At 35.0% G+C, this 8594-nt stretch overlaps 1 long non-coding RNA gene across 1 annotated transcript; it reads left to right on the forward strand.

Moving 5' to 3' along the window:
- Nucleotides 1-3098: 3098 nt before the first annotated feature.
- Nucleotides 3099-8277, forward strand: LOC122237698. The gene is made up of 4 exons (XR_006216307.1): nucleotides 3099-3138; nucleotides 4359-4435; nucleotides 4731-4814; nucleotides 8082-8277. It is a non-coding gene; the product is annotated as an uncharacterized LOC122237698 (long non-coding RNA).
- Nucleotides 8278-8594: the final 317 nt, after the last annotated feature.

The raw sequence follows: 8594 nt of genomic DNA on the forward strand, positions 1-8594 counted from the left end.
TATATGTTCATGATTTGTATACTTTACTGAATATATTATATACCTAAAATTTAAAAAATATTTTTAAAAGATTAGAATGTTTTTGAAACTATTTAAAACATTTTTGAGGTTCATTTAGACTTGACTCTAATTAATTCAGCCCCTTCTTGTATTAACATTGCAGCCTATATGAATGAACATTATTACTTCATACTATTATGACTATGAGGTAGTTACATTCATAAGTATGGACCATGAAAATCAGTTTAATAGCTTTGCAGTCATATCACACGTTGTGGATGTTTACAATATAGCTGCATAAGGAAGTACTCGAGAAACCCCATAATGATGGGGTTATGTCAAAGGGACAACAGGTACCAAGTGGAAAGCCTCCAGTGGCCAAAGTTAAAGCAATTTGAACAATGAAATAAACAGAGTAGTATTATATTATATTATATTATATTATATTATATTATATTATATTATATGTATATTATATTACAATCAAATGTATAAAACAATCCTGGATTCATATTGATAAAAATATATTATTTTAAAAAATAATAGAACAGAATAAATATCCCATACATAAAAATTCTAAATAATTTGTGTAGATACTCTGCCCCCAAGAAGATGGAATATAATTCTCCACTCCTTCATTGTGTGTACATAATGATTTGCTTCCAAAAAATACAGTATGAGAAGGGGTGGAAGGATGGGAGAGTAACTTCACAGTGAAGATACCTGAGAAACACTACCTCAGTCAGATGAACAAGGTTACCATCAACAGTGATAAATCATGTAAATAGTATGTGCCCTTAATACAGTTTGATGAGAACTGCACTTTACCTTTGTGGTTTTCCAGTCAAAAATCAATAAACCCAGTTTAATGAGATCAAAGAAATCCCAATCAGGAAACTTCAGTAAAATATCTGACCAATACTCCTCAAAACTGTCAACATCATCAAAACCAAGAAAAGTCTAAGAAACTGTCAAATTCACAAGGAGCTTAAGGATATATGACAGTGTAATGTTTTACCCTGAATCACCAGAAAGGCATTAAAAAAGATTAAGAAAATCTGAATAAAGTAGGGACTTTAATTAATAATAATGTATCAGGGCACCTGGGTGGCTCAGTCTTTGAGTGTCTGACTCTTGATTTCGGCTGGGATCATGATCTCATGGTTCCAAAGATCAAGCCTCATGTCAGGCTGCACACTGATAGCATGGAGCCTGCTTGGGATTCTCGCTCACCCTCTCTCTCTGCCCCTCCCCTGCTCGCTTGCATGCTCTTTCTCTCTCTCTATCTCAAAATAAATAAACTTAAAAAAATAATTTATCAATATTGGATAATTGATTGTGACAAATGTTCCATACTAATGTAAGATGCTAATAACAGGGGAACTGGGTGTTGGGACTATGGAAACTCTGTACTCTCTTTGAAATTTTTCTGTATATTGAAGACTAGTCTAAGATAAAAGTTTATGTGAAAAGAATGAATGTGATTAGAAAACTAGTTTGACATGTGAAATTATTTCTAAAGGAAAAAATGGCAACTTACACATATTAGTAAAAGTATTTTCTCGTATCTTTATTGGTTTGGACTAATTCTCAGTGCTTCGAAATAGTGTCTATTCCTTTATGGTCATCGTCCTCAGTACTCATCCATGGAGACATTTAATTTTCTTTTATGGGATTTTGATTAGCATGAGTAGTATAAGGAATCAAAAAGATCTGGAATTCAGTGCCACCTTTGACACCAGCAATAAATGTGACTCAATAACCTCCTTATGTCCTCATATTTCTCATTCGTAAAACTGTGATCTAAACTACATTTTGTTAAATGCTAATATTTCTACATATTAAAATACTCTGTACATACTAGTCTTTAGAAATGACTAATGAAATCACATCTTATCTACAAAATCTCCTATAGTTTATAGTAGGCATAACAAGCTATTAATAATCCCTGATGGTGGAAAAACAAGAGAAATAAATGAAATAGAAAATATAAGATGAGTCTACTGCCTAATAGATTTTGTTGAGCCTCTCAGGAATTCAATTATTGCCAAATTTTCTAAAGATTCTATAAACAGGGGCTCAGTCAGTTAAGTGTTCAACTCTTGGTTTCACCCAGGTCATGATCTCACAGTTCCGTGGGTTTGAGCCCCACATCAGGCTATGTGCTGGCAGTGTGGATCCTGCTTGGGATTCTCTCTCTCTCCCTCTCTCTCTGTCCCTCCTTCACTCACACTGTCTCTGTGTCTCTCAAAATAAATAAACTTTAAAAAATTAAAATTAAAAAATAAAGATTCTGTAAACAACTTGAAAATCCAGGAGTAATTTCCTTATTTATACCATTTGTTGATGCACTATGTATTCTAATATAGTATCATACATAGCAAAGCTGCAGAGATTTGAGTGAAGTTTGCAAAGATTGCCTCAATCCTGTTTCATAGCTTTTTAAACCAGATTTCATAAATACTGAAAAATATTTTTGATGAGACTCTTGTCTTCATTAATGCTATACATCTTAACGTAAGCAAATTAACTTAAATAAAAATAAATGAAGTATTTTTCCTTCCAAGTAGGTAGGAATAACCTGACATTACAAATAATAAACCTGAAATAAAGGGTAGACACATGTATTTTTGAAGTTGGCAGTCATATCTCAGTAGGCCACTGGAAATGTTTCAATTCCTTAGAGATTAAGGAAGAAACTGTCAGATATAAATGAAAATACTGAACATTATATGTGCAAGACACCTCAACATTCTCTTACCACTGCAATTCTCCTGCCAAGAATCCTAGAAGATATATACACTTCGCTCCCATTAGCATCAATTAAACTCCCAGGCTATGGAGCAAATACCTTATTAATGTCAGAGTTGGGGTGCCTGGGTGGCTCAGTTGGGTAAGCATCCTACTCTTGATTTTGGCTCAGGGAATGATCTCATGGTTCTTGAGATCGAGCCCTGAGTCGGGCTCCGGGCTGTTACCATGGAGCTTGCTTGGGATTCTCTCCCTCTCTCTCTCTCTGCCCCTTCCCTGCTCATACTTTCTTTCTCAAAGTAAAAAAAAAATAAATAAATAAATAAATAAACCTTAAAAAAGAAGAAGAAGAAATGACAGACTGGTTGAAGATAAAAAAAAACCCAGGTAAAATAAATTTTGAAAATCAGTAAGCCTAACAACATAAACAGCTGAATGTCCCAGGTTGGGAGAAAGTGGTGTTGAATTATGGAATCTTTCTGAAAAGGTTTCTGAGTTACCATGTCATCACTCAAGAAAGATATAATCAGAGATGTGATATTTAAGAAGCCATGATTTTCCAAAGAGTCAAGGACAGCTTGACATTCTAGACCAAGGAAAAATATGTACACATATAAGGTATACTCTAGAAAATCCATGCAGTCCCAGATTGATAGATCAAGGCTGGGATAGTGGTCTTTGAATTTCTTGTAAGTAGTGGGTATAGTATGGGTGGAAGAGTTATTCATGTGGTTAACCTTGGCTTCCAGGCTTGCTAGCAAAAGAATGAACATAAGAAAAGAGCTGTTAAAATGTGAGAAAATGAACAACTCAATACTGAATCTGAGAGTAAACACATCAAGTTGAGGTTTGGTGGAAGTTAAGGAAATAAAAGAATACTACCTTTAACAAAAGGGAAGTTTTCCTTTCTGTCATTTAAAAGATATCTAGAAATAAATAGTACAGGTCTGATTCCACAGAATCAGGGAGTCAGTCACCTTTTATCTTGTCGTTCAGTTATTTTCAGCTCATACTTTAATTCTCATAGTACAAAATGGCAGCTGGAGCTCCAGATATCACATTTGTTGTCAGGCCAACTAGAAGGAGGAAACAGGGTAATCCCTTCCCTCAACTCACTTCAAGGACACTTTTACTCAAAATGTTGCTTACATATTATTAACCAGAAAAGAGTCACTTGGATAAGATCAGCTGTAAAAGAAGCTGGAAAGTACAGTATTTGTTTCCAGATAGTTATGCTTACCACTATTTGTGGGTTCTATCCTTAAGGTGGAAAGAGAAAGAACATCAGCGATAGGTAACTAGCCTCTCTGCCATGGTTCTTCCAGCATTTAACATTTCAGAGGTTAGAGACATTCTGGATGATAATAATGTCCAAGAGTATTATTTTGTTCAAGTGGAGAGAATATAAAAGATACTGATACTGAGGAACTTGGAAATACTTGAGGTGCAGAAGTTGGATAGATTATGCACATGCACACTGGAATCACTCAGAACAACAGAATATTCAAAGAATAAATACTGAACCAGATCCAAAACCTTCACTGGATTTTGGGGAAAAGTGGGACTCTATGAACAATTATATAATCAGAGTGTGTGATTTTTCATAGGAAGAGTATTTTTGTAACAAGATGGGAGAATCATGATACAGAGTTCCCAGATCCCTCCAAGCCAGGAGATGCAGAAGGTAAGGATGAATGAGAAGCTTTGAGCAACAATGAGAGTGAGTCCCACAGATTTCGGGCTCAACCACAACTTTGTCATTCACTAGTTTTGTGATTACTGGCAAGGTATAAAAGCACCTTGTTTCCTCATTTATGAACTGGGAATGATTCCTACCTCAAAAGAATATGGTAAAGATTAAACAATATAGTATTAAAACATTGCTGAACTCCTAGTAGATTCTCAAAAAAATTTAGCCACATGTTCTCCTCCATCCAAGAGTCCACAATATTTCTGAAGCAGTTGTTTTTGTTTTTCAGGTTACAGTCTTTTCTACAAAAATTTAGGACAGAATATAAGAACACCATGGACTGAAAACGCATAAATAACCTTTAATTATGAAGGTTCGTATTAGACTTAATTTATGATAAATGAGGACCCTCTTTTAGGTCATAAATTCAGCCACTTATTTCTCTCAGTACCCTCTATTAGACATTAGGAGAGAGAGGGTGCTGTGAGTCTCAATGCCATGTAGGGAGAATAAGCAAATATCCTCCCAGGGTGCCACTTTGCTAAAAGCCTGCCATATGTCCATGACGCACTGAAGCATTAACAGCACATTTCATTTTATATCCCCACTTGACAAGCACAACTTAAAGCGAGGAAGAGCTTGCACTACATGTGCTTGTCTAATTCCCATTACTGCTAATTATGTGCACACAGCGGGAAGACCACATCTCTTCAGACTAAGGCTTACTTTTCAAGAGAGAGATTATGAAAAGTCAGTAAACTTTCAAAGTCATGAATGATTTATTACATTTATTGGCACTTTATATGCCTGTGGATACTTTATTCGATGACCTTAATTGTTATGTAGTGGTGATCACATACTTTTTAAAAAAAATAATATTATCTTTATTTTCATTTTTATTTTTTTATAACGTTATTTTTAATCTGTTGCCTGGTAAGACCTAGTGAAATCTGTCTTCATCTAGAACCCTGGTCATGCCATTTTCTGATTGCAAAGTAGAAAAATTATCTCAGGACTAAGAGGTACTGGTGAAAGGAATGAAATACATAAAAATAAAAACATTTATCTTTTTATTTGAATATTACTAGAGTATGCCATTTTTAAATAAGCTAAGGAAATTTTACACCAGTTTTCCACGTGATTTCCTATTTTAATCTTTCTAATTATACAAGGAAGTATTTATGAAATACTTTGATAATAGCACAATATATGATGTTATAGGACACACTACTAACATTCTTCTCTGTGCAGTTGCCTGCAGGATAATTACAATGCAAAGAAAACTTTAAATCTCACAACTCTTCAGCCTTTTATCCTGGCTTATGTATTTTTAAAGTGTTTATAAACCATCAGAGAGAAAGTATAATTTGATAAAATGAAACACTGGCAAAGCTACAAAGCCTTACCGTCACTACAGTAAACCAAATTCGGCATATTCTTTCATCAAGATCTGCCTACATTTTAGAGAAATCTATTTTATTATGAAACATCTAATAGTCAAATAAAATCCATTCCTACATAATAATGCAGAGAGCAAAATAAGCCAAAATCCAATGCTTGGACATATATGGAGTTTAAACTTAACTTCTTCATCCCTAGTTGAGGGAACACATCACTTTATTTTTATCCAAGTCCTGATTCAACTCCAGATCTCTGAAAATTGCTTAATGTTAATATGCTTTTTGGCAAATGATCTTTCAGCAGATTTTGTTTGTGGAACTTCTTGAGATTTCATATCATATTTTGAGCCTCTCCTTTTAAAATTATATCTTCAGGAGTGTTTGAAGCATTTTTACAGAAGGCAAACTCTATGTCTGTCAAGTGTTGCCTTTAAAGTAAATTTTCATAAAGGTGTATCTTCAATCAAGTGAAGCATGATCATTACACTGAGCTCACAGAGAAGGTAAATAAGTGTCAAAGGGGGAAGAGGAGAGATACAGGCTCAACTTCATGCACGGTAAGGACTAGACAACTTTTCTTTGTAATCTTGCCCTATCCTCTTCAAATTATACATATTTCATCTGTGTCATCTTAAAAATGGAAAGATAAAAAATGCATGATTTATATTATTCAGATGGTTTAAGTCTTTCCACTGCTGTCAACACACAACAGAATGGAAATCTCCATTTAAAAGCAGGTCTATTATGAATATAAAACTGACCCAAAATTTCAATTAATTATAGCAGCTGTATTTTTTCTTTGAAAGATTCAAAAGATACACTCCTTTTTCCTAATCTTAGAGGAAAAGTTTTGTGATTCACCACTGAGTATGATGTTACCTGCAGTTTTGTCATATATACATGGCCTTTATTGTGCTGAGGTATAATTTCTGTAACCACACTTTGAAGAGAATTTTTATCACCAGTGGATATTGAATTTTGCCAAATGCTTTTTCTGCAGCTGTTAAGATGAAATGATTTTTGTTGATGTGATGCATCACAATGATTGATTTGCAAATATTGAACCATCTTTGCATTCTACAATAAATCCCACTTGATGGTGGTGAATGATCCTTCTAATATATTGTTGAATGTCGTTTGCTAATATTTTGTTGAGAATTTTTGCATTTATGTTCATAGGAGATACTGGCCTGTGGTTTTCTTTTTTTGTGGTATCTTTCTGGTTTTGGTATCAGGGTAACACTGGACTCATTGAATTTATTTGGAATCTCTCCCTCTTTATTTTTTGGAGTAGTTTGAGGAGATAGGCATTTACTCTTCTTCAAATGTTTGATAGAATTCACCTGAGTGTCCATCAATACACAAATGGATAAGGAAAATGAGGGGCATCATGGAGCTGTAAAAAGAAAGAGATCCTGGGGCGCCTAGGTGGCTCAGTTGGTTAAGCATCCAACTTCAGCTCAGGTCATGATCTCACAGTCAGTGAGTTCGAGCCCTGTGTCAGGCTCTGTGCTGACAGCTCAGAGCCTGGAGCTTGCTTGAGATTCTGTGTCTCCCTCTCTCTGACCCTCCCCCGTTCATGCTCTGTCTCTCTCTGTCTCAAAAATAAATAAACGTTAAAAAAAATTTGCCATTTGCAACAACATGGATGGACCTGAGGGGTATTATGCTAAGTGAAATAAGTCAACCGTGGAAGACAAATATCCTATGAATTCACTCGTGTGGAATCTAAAAAAGAATGAATAAACAAACAAAAAGCAGAAAGAGACCTACAAACACAGAGAACAAACTGATGGTTGGTAGAGGGGAGAGAGTAGGGAGATGGGGAAAATGAATAAAGAAGAGTGGCAGATACTGTCTTCCAGTTATGGAACAAATAAATCACGGGAATAAAAGGCACAGCATAAGGAGTACAGTCAATGATAGTAGCACTGTATGGTGACAGATGGTAACTACACTTGCACTGCATAAATGTATATACTTGTGAAATTACTATTTGTACACCTGAAATTAGTGTAAATTGTGATCAATTATACTAAAAAGAAGAAGAAGAAGAAGAAGAAGAAGAAGAAGAAGAAGAAGAAGAAGAAGAAGAAGAAGAAGAACCACCACCACCACCACCACCACCACCACTCTTCAGTACCCAAGAGAGCATCTCTAATTATTTGGCCTCACACATCTACCCCAAGTGAGTTCCAGAAGCTGCTTCAAGGTAAAACTATCGTCATTTATTCTTCCAGGAGACAAAGACATATGCTGGAAAGGAGAAAATATCCAACTTTCCTCTCCTTCAAACTTTCTGCCCATCCCCAAATGATCAGAATCAAGTCTACTTTCTGGACCAGCTTTCTCCCATCCAGCAACTAAGGGGCGATTCACTAAGCAACTTCTATTAAAGATAAAATGTGAACTCAGATTGAGTGAAGATATTCACTCTGTCCATACTGTAGAGTGGGCAGAATAAGACTGCTAAGAATGAACAAATAAAAATCAATTGTGGACTAGCAAGACATTCTTTGTAAATTGTATACGTGCAAAATAAGTTGTTTTTTTTTTTTTTTTTAAAGAATTGGAATTATTTCAACCTAGCTGGTTATTCTAGGCAGGAATAGGATTACTTGATCTTTTCTTCTTTTTAAATTAATTAGATAAACACTGGGAAATTGATTGGGGTTACAAATCGAGCTTCTGGAAAGAGAATAAAGAAGCCACTGTAAATGTGCATGAAAATGCCTCATTAAAGGTATAGTCAA

Source organism: Panthera tigris, chromosome A1 (assembly GCF_018350195.1).
Source record: "Panthera tigris isolate Pti1 chromosome A1, P.tigris_Pti1_mat1.1, whole genome shotgun sequence".
Classification (NCBI taxonomy): Eukaryota; Metazoa; Chordata; class Mammalia; order Carnivora; family Felidae; genus Panthera; species Panthera tigris.